Source organism: Muntiacus reevesi, chromosome 5 (genome assembly GCF_963930625.1).
Source record: "Muntiacus reevesi chromosome 5, mMunRee1.1, whole genome shotgun sequence".
NCBI classification, from domain to species: Eukaryota; Metazoa; Chordata; class Mammalia; order Artiodactyla; family Cervidae; genus Muntiacus; species Muntiacus reevesi.
Genome location: NC_089253.1, coordinates 63844261 through 63863249, shown reverse-complemented (window position 1 = coordinate 63863249; position 18989 = coordinate 63844261). Strand labels below are relative to the sequence as shown.

General features: G+C 34.4%; 1 non-coding gene across 1 annotated transcript; it reads left to right on the top strand.

Annotated features, from left to right (window-relative positions):
• The first annotated feature begins 2126 nt into the window (after positions 1–2126).
• On the top strand, positions 2127–2233 carry LOC136170074 (U6 spliceosomal RNA). Its single transcript, XR_010663530.1, has one exon. It is a non-coding gene; the product is annotated as a U6 spliceosomal RNA (small nuclear RNA).
• The last annotated feature ends 16756 nt before the right edge of the window (positions 2234–18989 follow it).

The window sequence follows — 18989 nt, the reverse complement described above, 5'->3', positions numbered from 1 at the left end:
ATTTGCATTTATTTTTAAAGGTTATGATAAGAATTTCACATGAATATTGAACCTAATAAAATCTAAAGAATAAATAAATCAGTATTTTAACTGTCTTCCTAAACATTTTTGGAGTACCTTAAAATATTTTAATTCTAGTGAACTTTCTACAGATTATATGTTATAGTCTTCTCATATTTTGTTACATTTTAATACTTACATTATTTTTATGTTTTTTTATGCAGTCAATGATTAGGCAATTTTAAAATTTCCCTAAATTTTTCTTTGGTTACAGTTGATTCTTGCCTATCAGTCAGTCCTTTCTGGTATTATATTCCTTTTTCTTGACGTACAGTCTTTAAATGATCTGTTAGTTAAGGTCATTTGGTAATAAACTCTATCTAGCCTTTTGTTTTCCCCCTGAATATATTTATATTTCAACCTCATCCCAAAATAAAATTCCCTGAGGTTAAACCTTTAGGTTAGAAGATATATTCTATCATCATCAAATTTATTTTTCTTTTTGTTTGCCCTATTTTTCTTCATCTCTTATTAGTTTCGTTTGCTTTTTTATGTAACATTTCCATATTTCTGGATCTTTTAAAGATATTTACCTTATCTTTGGTGTCCTGAAGTTTCACTGAAATGGTTTTTGTGAACTTTTATTTATTTTGCTTGTATTTACTGAGTTTTCTCAAATCAAAATGAAAATATATGACCGACCTTTGTACTTTGATTATTATTTCTGTTACCATTTGGCACCATTGTCTTTTCCCTGGGATTCTGATTGGATATGTAGTATAAATTATTTCTCTATTCTTCATGTATCAACGTTTCTATTGCACTTTTGTTCTCTAGATCTTACATCATTTCTGAGTCATTTCTTCCTATACATGATTGTTCAGGTCTTTCTGCTTGTCTGATATTCTGTGTTTCCCCATTTGGGTTTTTTTTTTTTTTTTTTTTTTTTAATTTTATTTTATTAGTTGGAGGCTAATTACTTCACAACATTTCAGTGGGTTTTGTCATACATTGACATGAATCAGCCATAGAGTTACACATATTTAGTTTCATTATGTATGCATATTTTGAGAAGTTTTATTTGATTATTTTCTCCTATGACTGATGACCATTATAGTCTATTTTTCCCATGCTTCCTATTTTATCCAAACATACACATTCAACTGATCTTCAACAAGAGTGTCAGGTACATACAATGTGAAAATGGTAGTCACTTCAATAAATGGTGCTGGGAAAACTGGATTACCACATACAGAGGAATGAAATTAGTTTTTTGTCTCATGCCATATACATAAACCAACATAAAATAGATGAACAATTTAAGCATAAGATTTGAAATTATAACACTAAAATGAAACATTGGGTAGATATAGTCATTTTTTCCATGCAAACTATTTTTCCTCATTTTTGTTATAGTCTACTTAGTGCTAAACATGCTTCCATTTTTATTTTACTTTGTGGGGAAAGGCATTTTACTTCTCCTTACAAAATCTTAATAAACAATCGAATGTTTGACCATAAAATGGAGGACAAAATTTTGAGAGTGGAAACCCGTTTTAAAGAATTAGCAACTACAGGTTGTACTGAAATATTTTGACAATAATTCAACTACTGCAAGCATGATTGGTGCTCCATTTTTAGTTGCATAACTTTTTGTTTTAAAGTGTTTAGTGACTATATATTATGAGCATATATCATGCATTGTGGGATGAATTGTAAGTAACATTAAAAAAGTCTTGGTCCAAATTCTCCACTCAAAGGATTTGAAAAATAAAAACATGGACATTAGTAACCATATTACACAATAAAAATGAACAGCATAATTTAACAAAAATAGATAGGAACAACTTGAAATATAGGCTAAATTAGTGAGTTCATATGGACAAAAGAAAGACTCACCTTCTAGAGAAATGTAAATAAACACAAAAATAAACAAGTGGGACCTAATTTAACTTAAAGTTTTTGCAAAGCAAATGAAATTATAAATAAGGTGAAAAGCAGTCCTCAAAGTAGGAGAAAGTTATAGCAAATGAAACAACTGACAATAATTAATTTCCAAACTATACAAGTAGCACATGCAACTCAATACCAGTAAAACAAACAACCCAATCAAAAAGTGGGAAAGAGTGTTCACTTCATCAGCACATGTACTGAAATTGAAACAATATAGAGGAGAATAGCATGGCCCCAGTGCAAGGATGACAAGCAAACTTGCAAAGTGTCTCATAATTTTAAAAAAAAAAAAGTGGCAAAGTGACTTAAACAGATACTTATTCAAAGAATACATACAGATAGCTAATAAACACAAAAAAAATGCTCAATATTGCTCATTATTAGTGAAATGCAAATCAAAACTACAATAAGGTATCCGTTCACACTAGTCAGAATGGCCATCATCAAAACTGTCTACAAACAATAAAAGTTGGAGATAGTGTAAAGAAAAGGGAACCCTCTTGCACCATTGGTGGGAATGTAAATTGACATAGCCACTATGGAAGACAGTATGGAGATTCCTCAAAAAACTAGAAATAAAACCACCATATGACCCAGCAATCCCATTACTAGGCATATACCCTTAGGAAACCAAAATTGAAAAAGACACAAGTACTACAAAGTTCACTGTAGCACTGTTTACCATAGCTAGGACATGGGAGCAACCTAGATGACCACCAACAGATGAATGGATAAAGAAATGCTGGTACATACATGCAATGGAATATTAACTTGGCTGTGAAAAGGAATGCATTTGAGTCAGTTCTAATGAGGTGGATAGACCTAGAGTCTATTATACAGAGTGAAGTAAGTCAGAAAGAGAAAACAATATCATATACTAATGCTGCTAATGCATATATATGGAATTTAGAAAGATGGTACTGATAAAATTATTTGCAGGGTGGCAATGGATACACAGACTTAAGGACACAGTGTGGAGGAGGGAGTAAGGAGAGGGTGGGATCTATGAAGAGAGTAACATGGAAACATACGTTACCATATTTAAGACAGATAGCCAATGGGAGTTTGCTATTCGACTCAGTGAACTCAAAGCAGGGCGCTGTAACTACCTAAAGGGGTGGGATGAGGAAGGAGGTTCAAGAGGCAGGGGACATATGTATAACTTTGGCTGATTTATGTTGATGTTTGGCAGAAACCAACACAATACTGTAAAGAAATTATCCTTCAATTAAAAATAAATAAATTAAAATTAAAAAAAAAAAACAGAAAAGACCAAGGGTACAATATCAGTCATGTGTGCTTTGGAATTCAGGTGAGATTTAAACAACTGTTGAACAAAGGAGAAAAAGAACTGCTTTGAGTTGGAAAAGGTTGGAAATGAAATAAACAAAAAAGGTTGGATTTATATGAGGATAAATAAAAGTAAAATCTAATAAATCAGGGAATAATGTTGACTATAAAGACAGAGCCATACATGACCTTGAACAAATGCACAATAGTTGTAGAAAACAAGGAACAATTAAATTAAACATGTGTCAACTGAGTGACTGTTTTGTGCCAAACATTTTACTAGGTTTAGAGTTTAGATTGATGAATGAAAAAATCCATACTCTCTAAGGGGTAGAAATCTAAACCATGAGCTAAAGAAGTAAATCACCAATTACCAAGCAGCAGGATAAATGCTTAACTCAAATTCAGTAGTTGTTTAGGAGCCAGAGAAGAAAGTGCATACCTCCATAAGTAGGCTTAAGTATATATGATTGCATATTCCTATTTATGCTAATTTATCATGCTACAGTTAGCATTCAATAACAATTTTTCTAAGGCTTTGGGTATTTGGAGCTTACACTACTTGGGATAACAGAATATCTCAGAATATTTGGCATTACAGTAAGTGTTCAGTGTATACCAAAGATGGAAATGATTTTAAAGAAGAGATGCCTGAAAAAAGAGGGGGTTGGAGAACAAAAGGAGGAGAAAGAAAAAGAAAAGAATATGTAGTGCACTCAACAGAGTATAAAATGTAGCTAAAATAAATAGGACCGTGATATTTATTCCTTCCTGATATTCTGTAATAACTCATGATGTTTGTTGATAAATTAAATCATTTATCCATGCATACGTATGCAGATTGTACATGTGTACATATGAGCATGTTTGTATATGTGCATGCATGTGCCCACACTGACACTCATACATATGTAATACTCCATTCATTCGTTAGTCTGTTATCAATTTGCCAACACATTCAAACATTTATTTATAGAGCTTGTGTTATATTAGGAGTTTTATATACATTAAAGAAGGCTGAGGGCCGAAGAATTGATGTTTGCAAACTGTGGTGTTGGTGAAGACTCTTGAGAGCGCCTTGGACTGCAAAGCAATCAAACCAGTCAATTCTAAAGGATATCAACCCTGAACATTCATTGGAAGGACTGATACTGAAGCTCCAGTACTTTGACCACCTGGTGTGAAGAGCTGACTCACTGGAAAAGACCCTGATGCTGCGAAATATTGAAGGCAGGAGGAGAAGGGGACAACAGAGGGTGTGATAGTTGGATGGCATCACTGACTCAGTGGGCATGAGTTTGAGCAAACTCAGGGAGATGGTGAAAGACAGGGAAGCCTGGCTGCAGTTCTTGGGGTTAGAAAGAGTTGCATATGACCTAGCAACTGAACAGCAACAAGGAGCTTTCTTTATTTTTTTCTATTTTTAACTTTAATAAGGTATGAGTGTGTTGACCTTAATGAAAGAGTTAATTGTTTCACTAACAAAAGTCATTTATTCTGGAATAGCAGAGATTTGCAATTTGGGACAAGCAAACTATGGTGACCTATGATGACAAGTCCTGAGAACAGAGGAAAGGGGCTTCCTTTGCAGTGGCCCCAACCTTATTGGCACCAGGGACTGGTTGCATGGAAGACAACTTTTCCATGGACTGGGGTTGAGGATGGTTTCAGGATGATTTAAGAGCATTACATTTATTGTGCTTTTTATTTCTATTATTTTTACATCAGCTCCACCTCACATCATCAGTCATTAGATACTGGAGGTTGGGGACTCCTGCTTTATAGGACAAAGGAAAAAATTAAGGAGGGCTGTGATTGTTCATTGGCCACAAATGCTTGGAATCTTGTTGCATTGCATACATGCTCACTCAGTTGTGTCCAACGTTTTGCGACCCCATGGACTGTAACCCGCTAGTCTCCTCTGTCCATGGAAATTTCCAGGCCAGAATACTGCAGTGGATAGCCATTTCCTACTCCAGGGGTTATTCCCAACCCAGGGATTGAACCTAAATTTCCTGTGTCTCCTATAATAGCAGGCAGATTCTTTACCACTGCACCACCTGGGAAGTCCTACTAACACAGGGGCAGAAGGAAATCTTTCTTTCTACTGGGGTATGTAAGCTGTGGTGAGTGATGCATGCATAGGGGCTCTTGTTTCTTTTATTCATTTTCAAAATGACTGATAAAAAATGTGTATATTCAGGTTGTAGAATTGTATTAAGGTATACATTGTGATGATTCTTTATTCATCTGTTGATGGACACTTACTTCAATTTTTTTACATCTTGACACTTGTGAATAATGATACAAAGAAGGTGGAGCAAATATATCTGTTCAAGATACTGATTTTATTTCCTTCTGATATATACCCAAATGTGGGATTGCTTGATCATATGGTTTTTCTATTTTAATTTTTGAGGAACCTCCATTTTCCATAAGGGCTATGCCAATTTACACTGGCACTGATGGTGTATCAGGGTTCCATTTTCTTTCCATCCTTACCAACACTGTTATTCTTGTCTTTCTGATAACCATTCCAACTCATTGTGGTTTTGATTTGTATTTCTCAGGTTATCAGGGATGTTTTTGTCTACCTGTTGGCCCTTTGGATGTCTTCTGAGGAAACTCATCTATTCAGGTCCTTTGCTCATTTTAATATTGATTTATTCTTTCTTTTTGCTATTGAGTTGTATGCAATATTAATGCATTTTGGATATTAGCCCCTTATCACATATAAGGCTTGCAAATATTTTCTCCTATTCTGGAAGTTGCTTCTTTTTGTTGATTGCTTTCTTTGGTATATTTTGGAATGAGGGTAACACAGGCCTTATAAAATGAGTGAAAAAAATCCCACCTCATTATTTTTTTGGAAGAATTTAAGAAGGATTGATTTTAGTTCTTAAAATGTTTGATAAAACTACTTGCGAAACCATTTTGTCCTTGACTTTTCTTTATTGGGAGATTTTTAATTAATATTTTAATCTCCTTACTCATTATTTTTATGTTCATATTTTCTATTTCTTGAGGACTCAGTCTTGGTAAGCAGTATGTTTCAAGGATTATATTTATTTCTCTATATTATTCAATTTTTGACTTATGCTTTTTCATAGTAGTCTCGACGCTTTGCATTTCTGTGGTACCATTGTAATGCTTCTTTTTTAATATATAATTTTATTTAAATTATTCTCCTTTTTTCCTTAGTCAAGATAAAAGTTTATAAATTATGCTTATATGTTTAAGAAACAGTTTTTAGTTGTGTCATTCTCTTCTACTGTTTTCTAAGTTTCTGTTTAATTTACTTCTATTCATTTAAAAATTTTCCTTTAGTCTGCTATGAACTCAATTCTAGTTCCTTAAGTTATAAAATTAGATGTTTGAGAGCTGCTTTTTTCTTAATTTCTTAATGTATGCATTTATCTCTATAAAATTCCCTCTTTCTACTGCTTTTGCTGCATTCCACATTTCCATATTTTGTACTTCCATTTTTATTTGTACCAAGATATTTTTTGATTTTCCTTTTGCTTGTTCAGAAATGTGTTGTTTAATTTCCACATAATTAGGATTTTTCTAATATTCTCTTTTTTATCACTTTTTAATTTTATAACATTATAGCTATAAAGAATACTTGATATAATTTCAATTTTCTTAAATTTTTAAGATTTGTTTTGTATCTCAATTTATGACCTATTCTGGAGAATCATTTATGTGCTCTAGAGAAGAATATGTATTCTGCTGCTGTTTTGAACATGTTAGTCTATCACATCATTAAATGATAGTTTTCTTATTGGTTTTCTGTCTGAATGATCTGTACACTAATAAAAGTGGAATAATCAATCCCTCTACTGTTGTTGTTTTGCTGTCTCTTTCTCCCTTCAGTTCTATTAATATCTGTTCATGTAGTTCAGTGCTAATGTTCTGTTATCTGATAATTTGACCCCTTTATCATTATATAGTGATTTATTTGTCTCTTGTGGCCCATGGAAGTCAGTCTCCTTGTGAAAATTTATTATATATAATATGAGTATAGCCACCCCTGCTCTGTTTCTATTTGCATGGTACACCTTTATCCATTACTTCAGTTTCAACCTGAGTGTGTCCTTAAGATTAAAGTGATTCTCTTGTAGGCAACATATTGTTGGATCCTGTTATTTTTAGCCTTTCAATCAGTCTGTGTCTTTCAAAGGTGGAATTCAATCCATTTACATTTAACGTGATTATTGATAGGTATTGATATGAAATTTTTATTTTCATTGTATAGTTTCTTTTTTGACAGCTTTAAAGTTCCCTCTTACTTGCTTCTTGTCTGTTGTCTTCCTTTGTAATTTATTGCTTTTTTTAAAAAAAAGATACACATTGATTCTTTAATCTTTTTTGAGTCTATTAGGTGTTCTTACTTTGCAGTTTTTAAAGAGGCTAACACTAAATATCTTATAGCTAAAGCAGTCCACATTAAGTTGATACAAACATAATTTCAACCATGTATAAAAGCTGTACACATTTATTTCTCCTCATTTGATACTACTGATGTCACAGTTCACATCATTTCATATTGTGTCTGCATTTTTGCAAATATTGCCTAATTTATTCTTTTTTTATCTCTTTGTAGTGAGATCTATTGAAATTCTCACTTAACAGAATGCAAACATAATAAGCATATTTCTAATTTTACTCATCTATTGTGTTGATTTTCACTATGACTCCAAAATCCATTTTGTGACTTATTTAGTAATTCTTATTTTTTTTCAAAGTTTAGTGTAAAATAATATAAACTACATTTTTAATGTCTGTCTAGCATACCTGTTTTATTATATTCGCTAATAATTCATGAAATAATATACCCTTTATTTAAGTTAATCTAATTTTAATAAGATAAATTCATATTTTAAAAAGATTTAAAATTTAAAAATGGCTAAAATTAATATAAATTAATTTTTTTTCTAATATGGATATTTCACCTTATCCTGTGGCTAAGGAGGTGTACAAATATGAGATCTGACCCTCCCTTTGTACTCACCTTGTATGTTAATTATGAGGTTTCTTGTTTTTTTAAAAAAAAAACTTTTGCAAAGCTGTTAGTATTACTTTATGAAGATTGGTTAACCAGTATGTCTACTTAACTGCAGATTTTCACTAAAAAGTCTACAGATTTTCACTAAAGGTGAAGAGAATAGTGAGTTTACTCCTGACAACTTCTGACATTTGATGAGTGTGTCCTTTCTTACAGGACTGTGGTAGATTGCATTTTTTTCCCTTACTCCTCCATTCATATAATCTTTTATTGTCCTCTAGGCTCTTTGGCTTGCTTTGCCAGTGGAATATGATAATGGCATACATTTTACCTGATAAAACACTTTAAATATGCCTGCATGATTTTACTTGCTTTCTTGCATCCTTTAAAACTTACATATGAGAAGTATACTCAAGGAACCACTGAGCGTCAGTCTGACTCTTATAATAAACACAGTCAACTCACAGATGCATGAGAAAAAAATAAAGATTTGTTGCTGAAATCTACCAAAAATTTCTGAGTGATTATTATGAAACATCATTACAAAAATTGCTGGTTAATACAAGTGTAATAAATTATATATATTTTTTCTAACAGGTGAAATGAGAGCATTGATGTATTATCTTCTCCCAAGTGGTGCTAGTGGTAAAAGCAACAACAACAACAAAACACCCCTGTGAATGCAAGAGATGTAAGAGACGTGGGTTTGATCTCTGGGTCAGGAAGATCCCCTGGAGAAGGGCATGGCAACCCACTCCAGTATTCTTGCCTGGAGAATCCCATGGACAGGGTAGACTGGCGGGCTATGGTCCACAGGGTCACAAAGAGTTGGACACGACTGAAGCAAGTTAGCATAACATGTATGCCTAGAAAATTAATGGAAGGACATTTATTGAAATGCTAAGTGTAGGCAGCTCTGATCTGTGGGATGGCACATGATGATGTCAGTATTTCTCTGTATTTTGATATATAAGCCAGGGTTTTCAAGAGAAACAGAACCAATAAGATGTGTGTGTGTGTGTGTGTGTGTGTGTGTGTGTGTGTGTGTGTGTGTGTATAGTTATTTTTAAGAAATTGATTATGCAGTTGTGGAGACTGTTAAGTACAAAATCTACTGGAGACCCGAGCAGTTCAAGTCCAAAGGCCACTTGCTTGAAGAATTCCTTCTTGGGAGATTAATCTTTAATCTCTTAAGGCCTTCAACTGACTTGGATAAAGTCCACTCACATTGGAAGTCTATCTACTTTACTCAAAAAGTCCACCAATTTAATGCCAATCTCTTCCAAAAAGCCCTCCCAGAAATATTGAGAATAATGTTTTGCCAAATATTCAGGCACTGTGGACCAGCCAACTCAAAACATAGATTTAATTATCAGAGTTGATAAAATTGTTTGAAAATATAAATACAAATTTTAATATGTTATTCTTGTCTTCAAACGGAGGGCCAGTCCTTAAATCTATTAAAACAAAAGGAAAAAGACAAATAATAACCTATTGGTCATATGTAGATAGCAGATATATTTTGTTTGACCTCACAGTTTTGAATCACAGAGTGATTTCAGGATGACTAATGGTCAACATATAAATCAAAAGATTTTTAAATAGATACTCAGAAAACTTTCTTATCTTGAAAAATTCATGTGTCACCAAATGGCAGCAATGAACTCCCTGCTTTAGATTGTCAAGCTCAGTTTTATTTGCCATGGTCCCCCTGCTTCTTAACAACTGTCAACATCCAGGTCAGTGTCACTTGCCCCTTATCTTGCTTGTATTGTTTCTTTCCTCCTATTCCATTGATTTAGGTTAAATGATCATTTTATGCAGCACCTTGCATTACTTGAGAAACAGAATTTTAAGGGTATTAGAATGAATTCCTTTTGGAAGAATAAAGTTTATAATTTCTTACTGGATTAGTTGTCATATTTTCTGAGACTAAAGATGCCTCTTTTAATTTTGAAAATTTTCTCTGCATCTACTTGAAAAGTTTTGTTATTTATAACACTTGTGTTGAGTACCAACAGTCTTTCAGCTCCTTGACTGAACCATTAATAGCAGTCAGTATCACCTGAAATGATAAATTAAAACCAGAACATCAAGCTGCTCTTTAATGTCAAGGCTCATTTAATATAGCTGATCACTATGAATGCAAACAATGAACAATTAAAAAAAGATCCCATCCATGTAATGTATATCAAGTATTTTAATTGTCTTCATTAGAGATGCATAAAAAAGTCAAGACATGTTTTGGTTGTGGAAAGTAATGATCCAAGATAAAAATATATCAACATGGGAGAAAAATAGGACATTAAACTATTTCTGATTTGTCACCTGGAATTAGAAGCACCTTACCATGACATAAAATTGTCAAACCTTTGAATCAATTATTAAATGTGCCGATGATTAAAGTACAGGCTGGTCAAAGAAATCCAATTAATAGTGAGGATTATTCTCAGAAGTCAGCTGCTACCTTAAGCATATTGTGAGCAACTTAAAATGCTGCACACCAAGAGAAGTCTTCGTGAAAAGGAAATTGCAGACAGTAAGGCATCATAATACAAACCAATTCCATTAAAACTTATGTTTCAAACTGGATAGTACTTTTAATACTGGATTTTTCAACCTGCACTACTGACATTTTGTTCCTGGTAAGTGTTTTTCATTTGTTTGTTTATTTTGAGAAGCTGCCCTATTCACTGTAGTATGTTGCAGGAGTGATTTAACCAACTGGATGCCAGTGTTCACTGGAAGGACTGATGCTGAAGCTGAAACTCCAGTACTTTGACCACCTCATAGGAAGAGCTGACTCATGGAAAAGACCCTGATGCTGGGAGGGACTGGGAGCAGGAGGAGAAGGGATGACAGAAGATGAGATGTCTGAATGACATCACCAACTCGATGGACATGAGTTTGAGTAAACTCCAGGAGTTGGTGATGGACAGGGAGGCCTGGCGTGCTGCGATTCATGGGGCCGCAAAAAGTCGGACACGACTGAGCAACTGAACTGAACTGAACTGAACTGAAGCAGTCCTCTATTTGTGACAACTAAAAGTGTATTTCTATACTGCAAATCTCCACTAAAAGGCAAGATCATGTCTAGCTGAGAAACAGAATTTAATGTTATATTTTCTTACATATTAGAACACATATCCTATGAGTATTCAAAAGTAGCATATAACACACACATGCACAACAAACATATTTAACTAAAGAAAAATTGTATCAAAAAGAATCATTTCCTTAACATTTAAGGTAATAGCACATGAATCACGGGGTACACATCTGAAAGTATAATACTAGCGTTAGTAAAATCTCTTTACCTAATTTTATCGTATAATGACTTGTGAAAGTCTTGCTGTGCACCATGCTAGATATCAAGATGTTTAAGAATAATTAAAAAAAAGAGAGAAAAGAAGTAAGTGATATTAATTTCAATGTAACTTTGGATGGAAACAATCACTGAGATGGGAACCAACATTTTCTTTCTATTTATTTATTTATTTTGCCTGCACCGAGTTTTTGTTGGTGCACATGGGCTTTCTCTGGTTGTGGTGAGCGGGGTCTACTTTTTGTTGTAGTGTGAGGGCTTCCCATCTTGGTGGCTTCTCTTGTGGAGCACAGAGTGTAGTGCACACAAGCTCAGTAGTTGAGCCTACCGAAGTGGTGGACTAGCTTAGTTGCTTTGAGGCATGTGGAATCTTCCCAGGCCGGGGATCTAACCCATATCCCCTGCATTGGCAGTCAGTTCTTATACACTACCACCAGGTAAGTCCCCAGTGTTTTCTATAAATTTGGAGAATGACCAAACCATAATCATTCATGATGGAAATTAGAACTAGACACTAGCATTACCCAATGTCTGAAAGGAATTTTTTTCTTTTATATACATGTTCAACTCAAGAATTTTGATTTAGAAATGCTACTAAACACCTAGATAAAACCCCAAATTACCTCTAAAATCTATGAAAATATGTGGCTTCCATTTAGAAGAACTTGCAGGCTGAAGCAGTATTAGATATTTGAGTTTCTATTGACACCATGAAGTAGAGAGAACAGTTTGTAATAAAACTAGGTAAGAAAGTATTTATTTACTATTGATTTTGGTTTGGAGGTTTCCAGAGGAATAGAGAAGGATAAGATAGTTCTAGGATAAATCAAGAAATAGAAGCATAGAAATTTTCAAATAAACATGCGAAGAAATTGATAATAAAGGAATCAATAACATGACAAAAATTTATGGCTAAGGAAATTTGATGGTCAGAAAATATCAAGTGGAAATAGAGTGTGGTTTCATTGAAATTGCAGGCTATGTTTACAAGTTGTATAGGAAGATCTGGGTAGAAAGCCCAGCCAGTTCTGTGAATATTGATGTTCATCATCATATTTTTGTGTAGAAATTAGGAGAAAAGCTTAAATTCAAACAACATAAATAATGACTTAAAATCATAGTCAATAGGTTCTCTAGAGAATCAGAACCAGTAGGGTGTATGTATAGGACCTGTGTGCTTAAGAGAGAGACAGAGGTTTTAAGCAGTTGCCTCACACAATTGTGTGACTGGATAATCCAAAATCTGCAAGACAGACCAGTACACTGCAGAGTCAGGAAAGAGTTAATGTCAAAATCTTGAGTCTAAAGTCTGACTGATGGCACAATTTCTTCTTTATATGAGAAACTTCGTCTTTTTTCTTGAGACCTGCAACTGATAGAAGGAGACCCACATCATGGAAGCAAATCTGCTTTACTTAAAGTTTGTTGATTTAAACATTAATCACGTTCAAAATGTATGTCACAGCAAAATCTATACTGGATTTGACAATACACGACACCATGGCCTAGCCAAATTGACATGTACAATTAAAATTAACCATCATAGTACTTAAAATATCCAATCATTAAAATATCAATAAGATGATAATGAAAAGGAAGTGGTTTATATTACACTGGTAAATACAAAAGTAATGCAGATAATGCACACAACCTGATACTTATGTGAACTGTTTCTTTTTAAAAGTTTCCATGATGGAAATGAATGGGAGTTTTTCTCTCTTATAATACCTTTGAGTTTTCTGAGTTTTCTAAATTTTTGAAAATGAATGCTCATTACTTTTTAGAGAAAGATAAATAGTAATTCAAAACATGTTCAAATATAATAAATCAAGGGGATAAGAGATACATGTCCTATATTTAAAGGATTTAAAAGCAGCCTCCAATTAAATATAAACAAATTTAAAACTTAAAAAAAAAAAAATCAGCACTGTTCAGCTCATCTTCTTTTCTGTGCCTTTCTTCCTCAGTGCTGTGGATTGAATTGTGCCAATCCCATTTCTTAGGTTGAATTCCAACCCCAAGGACCTCACATGTGACTACATTTGGAAATAGGCTCTTTGAAAAGGCCATTAAGTTGAAACTTTGTTATTGAAGTTGATCCCATTCCAATCTGACTGATGGCCTTATAAGAAGAGGAAATAAGGGATGGATCCTGTGAAGACATAGGGAGAGGATAACCAAGGAGAGCCAAGAAGAGAGGCATGAGAAGAAACCAATCCTGCCATTTCCTTGATCTTGAGTTTCCAGCCTCAAGAACCATGACACAAGTATTTCTATTGTTTAAGCCATATGATCTGTGGTACTTTATTTGGTAGCCCTAGCAAAGTAACACACCAATATTCAATATGAACCCTGTACGATTCATATTGCATTATACTGTTCTTTGTTTCACAAATAGCGTGAGCACTCAAGTAGCATCCTTGCTTTTTTGAAATTCAGAATTGTTTACCTTAATATGTTGCATCCATAGTTTGGACATTAAACTATGAAAATGCTTTGCAAGGAAATACCAGTCAGCCCACATGCCCCACACAAATTGTCCTCCCCTAGCATGTGCTCCTGTGATATTCAGTGTATGATTTTCCTGAAGGCAGAGCACTGCTGTGGGAGGATTTATGGTTTCTGTACAGCATGGTGTGTATTGATAGATTGTTCAGCCAGGTGAGCTGCAGTATTTTCTTTGCTTTCACAGGCAAATTTAACCACACTGTTAGCTACTCTTCATAGTTCAACTTCGCTCCCTAACAATGGACTATACTCTCTTTGATATATGAGCTCTTTGAGGAGCAATTTGTAAAGCACCGTGTTCTCACTTTTGCAAACTTTTTTTCTTTTGCAAAGAAAAATGTTTCTCTAGATATATTGAATGACTTTGGGGAAATCATAAAAGTGATCTGTGAGGAATGACATCATGAGTCAGTCTTTCACCTTAACTTAGAATTATGAAAAAATTCTCAACCAAGATTCTAATAAAACCTGTTCTATGTACATCCATGAATTTTGCAAAATTTGTATTGGCATTGGCCCCTGAAGTGCTTTACACACAGTACTGTATTTTGAGTCAAAATAATGCGATCTCAGAAATATAAGTAGATTTGAGAGTAACGATGTAGCTGGAAAAGGGTCATTCTAAGACTGGCTGCTGGAGTTCTTATCTGACTTAGTCTATCCGCTAAGCAGAGAACACATATATGTTTTGAAGGAGTTTTTGAGCAGGTTTACCTAACTTCTTCACACAATCAAATAAATTTCACTCTTTTTCTGTGTGTTTTTACTTTTGTTTTTAGCCTTTACAGACTTAATAAAAGTGAAATAAAAACAAAGCATTTTTCAAATAATTATCTTCTTTTTTATTCTTTAAAGCATTTCTTTTAAGTTGAGATATAATTTTCAAACTGTACAATGTGCAGTATACAGTTTAGTGAGTTTTGACAAATGTGAACACACTCTAATCAGGACTAAAAAAAAATATTTTGATCACCCCAAAACTGCCCGCATGTCTCCTTCCATTCACTTTCTTACCTTTCCACAACTGCTGTTCTGATTTCTATCACTATAGCTTCATTTGCTATTCTTGAATTTCATATAAGTGAAATTATACAGTATAATCCTCTTTATATCCAACTTACATTCTGCAGAACAATTTAAAAGCAAAACATTTTAATTTGCAAAACTTGAAAGCATAAAACAAGGATAATTGCAAAGTTTTTTTAATATATCTATATCATTTCCAATTATATATATATACATATACATATATATATTATATATATAGTTGAAACTGGAACAATGTGTATGTTGCTGCTGCTGCTAAGGTGCTTCAGTCATGTCTGACTCTGTGTGACCCCATTGACAGCAGCCCACCAGGATCCTCTGTTCCTGGGAGTCTCCAGGCAAGAACACTGGAGTGGGTTGCCACTTCCTTCTCCAGGAACAACATGTATAGCTTTAGGTTAATTGAGTGAGATATTTGTATGGGAGAAAGAGAGATGAAATTAAAAAAAAGAACTGAGGTCTCAGCCCTATGCTAACTGGCTAGCAATTTCTACCTCATCTTCACATGTCAGAGTTTGAATAATCCAGGACTGCTTTTCTTTCTACACTTTCTCTAACAGTGATTTGCAATATCTTGTTGATGTCTTCATTAAAATTCAAATTCCAATATATAAGCGACTCTTAATGCCTCCACCTGTGTTTATCTCAACTCTAAACCAAAATCATAGCCTCCAAATCCCCAAATAGCCCCTCATAGAGTGTTTACAGCTGGATAAACATTAGCTCAAGCTACAATCTAAAAAATATTTAGGATTTCTTCTGGATCACTCATTTCCACAGCTCACCATCAGCAGTGCTATCAGTTCAACCTTCAAAGTGTTGACTAAAAAAGAAGCACAACTTCAGAGTTGCCAGTTAAGTTTTGTTTGGGGGCTAAATGAGGACTGCAGCCCTGGAGACAGCTCCTCAGATAGCTCTGAGAGACTGCTGCAAAGGGGCAGTCAGAGAAGGTCAATATATAAGATTTTTGTGAAAGGGGAGTTTAATGCAATTAATTGCTTACGTTACAAAAAGTTTTCTGCTAGTCATGTTGAGCTGATGTCACCATGAAGGGATATAGTGATTTTCTAGATATGAAGAGATGCAAGGATTGGGATCATGAAATCAGTTCCTGAAAATATCTAGCTATCTAAAGACCTGTTCCACCAGATTCCCTGGAGCAGAGGCCCTCACTCCACCCTGAACTCCCTCAGAGGATGTTGAAGATCAACAGACACACCAGCACAGGGTTCAGTCTCTGCAGAGATAGATGGCAAATGCCCGCGCTGCTGTTTTGTTCAGTCACTGGTAAATGCTCTTGGCAAGTGGCAATTTCTAGTTGACAGGCAAGTGCCAATTTGTAGTTGACAAAGGTATGAACAGAAAATGTTTTGTACACCTTCTTCTTGTACAACCTGGTCCCAGTCACTATTATCTGTTGCCCTGGATTATTGCAATAACCTTCTGACCGTATTCTTTTGCCTTTGGCCTTTTTTATCTCTCTAGTTTGCTCTCTACACCGTGACCAGTGTGAACTTTTAAAAACCACTTAAGTTATAACATTGTTCTTTTCAAGACCCTGCAGTGACTACTCAAATCACTCAGAGGGAAAAAAAAATCTTCAAAGAAGACTAGTACAAGAAAACCCAAACCCTTACCCACCACCATTTTTCTGATTTCACTCCTACCCCTGTCCTCCCAGAATCCATTGCTGGGGAACGGTCCTCCTTGAATTGGTCAGATACACTTGATTCTGTTTGTTTGCACCAATTTATTACAGAAGACTTCCCAGACCACTCTGCAAAACAAACCCTCCTCAACCACTTTTTTTTTTTTAATCTGTGTCATTTGCTTTATATTTTCCCACTTCATTGGTCACCATGTGAAAGTGAAAGTCGCTCAGTCGTGTCTGACTCTTTGCAACCCCACGGACTGTATAGTCCATGGCATTCTCCAGGCCAGAATACTGGGGTGGGTAGCCTTTCCCTTCTCCAGGGGATCTTCCCAACCCAGTGATCGAACCCAGGTCTCCCACATTGCAGGCGGATTCTTTATTAGCTGAGCCACAAGGGAAGCCCAAGCATACTGGAGTGGGTAGCCTATCCTTTCTCCAGGGGATCTTCCTGACCCAGGAATTGAACCGGAGTCTCCTGCATTGTAGGCAGATTCTTTACCAACTGAGCTATGAGGGAAGACCATATTACCTACTAATAGCCTACTTATTTATAAATCTTTCTTAAAAAATAGCAGCTCTCTGGGGGAAGCCATTGTCATGTGTGTGTATGAATATAAAATAAAAATGAATATTTGAATAAAATAAATATTCCCTACAATGGTTAATTTATTAAATTTTAGTTTTGTTTCAGTTGTATCTTAAATGAGTCAAATAGGTAGTTTCAAAAAATTGCCTTTCTAATATATCAAACAGAATAAAAAGTAATTGTGACTTTCAAGAATACTGTTTGACCAAACTGAAATGCATTAAGAAAATAATTGAAGTATTTCTTTCTTCCTGGGTGGTATGGGAATCTGACTCCTTAAATATAACCACCAAAATCTGTTGATTAGATGAAGCTGAGGTTATTGATTAAGGAAAAATACCAACTTACAAACCTTTGGAGGTGTCTACAGGAGTAAGAGTTGGGAAGGAGGTCAAAATTTATTAAGGATTGTAAGTCTGACTAACGCAACATTGTAAAGCAACTATACTCCAATTGAAAAAAAAAAAAAAAGAACCATAAATTGGAAATTTACATAATCGTAATTACGTAGTTACGTAATCGAAAATTACATAAATCGTAAATTGGAAAAGATGGTTTCAAATGTGAGGGCTTGATAAGGACTGAGTGAGAATTACATAGAATAGTCCAGACTTTCTGGAAGTATCTAGGAAAGGATTTTGAAAAAAGTTTTCAAATAACCTGGGAACGTAAATTGTTTGTTGAAGCTTTCCAATAAGGAGCTGATATTTTTCCAAGAAGTTCCTAATGAACCATGGAACCATTACTGGGCAGAACAGTTCTGGAAGAGTAAAGAAATACTAGTAATGACAATGGAATTGCAAAATTATGTTAATGTAGACATTAAAGCATGATTTAGATTTCCAGGGTCCAGTCTGAGAGTGGGCTAGGCAGTTTTGAGGCATTAATTTTGTTTGCATAAGTCAAGTTCACAACATAATGTTTTAATCTTATTATTGGGATGTTACCTGGTTCACTGGATTATTACTTTTTTAAACAGTTCAACTCTCCTTTCTCTGTACTTCTAAATCTCTGGGAGTTTTTCTTCATATTCTCAAAGTAGTTTTATTTTACATTAAATTGTGTCTATTTTTCAAGCTGGCAGATGTAGACTATTGTTTAAAAGAAATCTGATATTTTACAGTATGAGTAAATATTTTTGAATCAACAAAAAATGCATTTATAAAACAATTATCCATTTATTCTTGACAATATATCAAAATATGCTTTCTATTTTATTTTATAGAGCTTCCCAATACATATCCCTGTGTCAGTGAATGTGCTATATTTATATAAAGTTAATATTGGAGTAATTATCTATGAAGTTGACGAATTTTAAGACAAGAGGACTTTTTAAACATATATTTGTTTTCTATTTTTTAATTTGTCTATGTGGGAAAATTAAAAACTGCTGTCTCCCTTTTTCCTGTAATCCTTCTCCTATATGCATCAATGCTAAGGGTATCCAACTCTTTGCAACCCCATGGACTGTAGCGCGCCAGGTTCCTCTGTCCACAGGATTCTCAGGGCAAGAATACTGGAGTGGATGGCCATGCCCACCTCCATGGGATCTTCCCAATCCAGGCATTGAATCTGTGCCTCTTACATCTCCTACAACAATGTAGGAGTTCTTTACCAA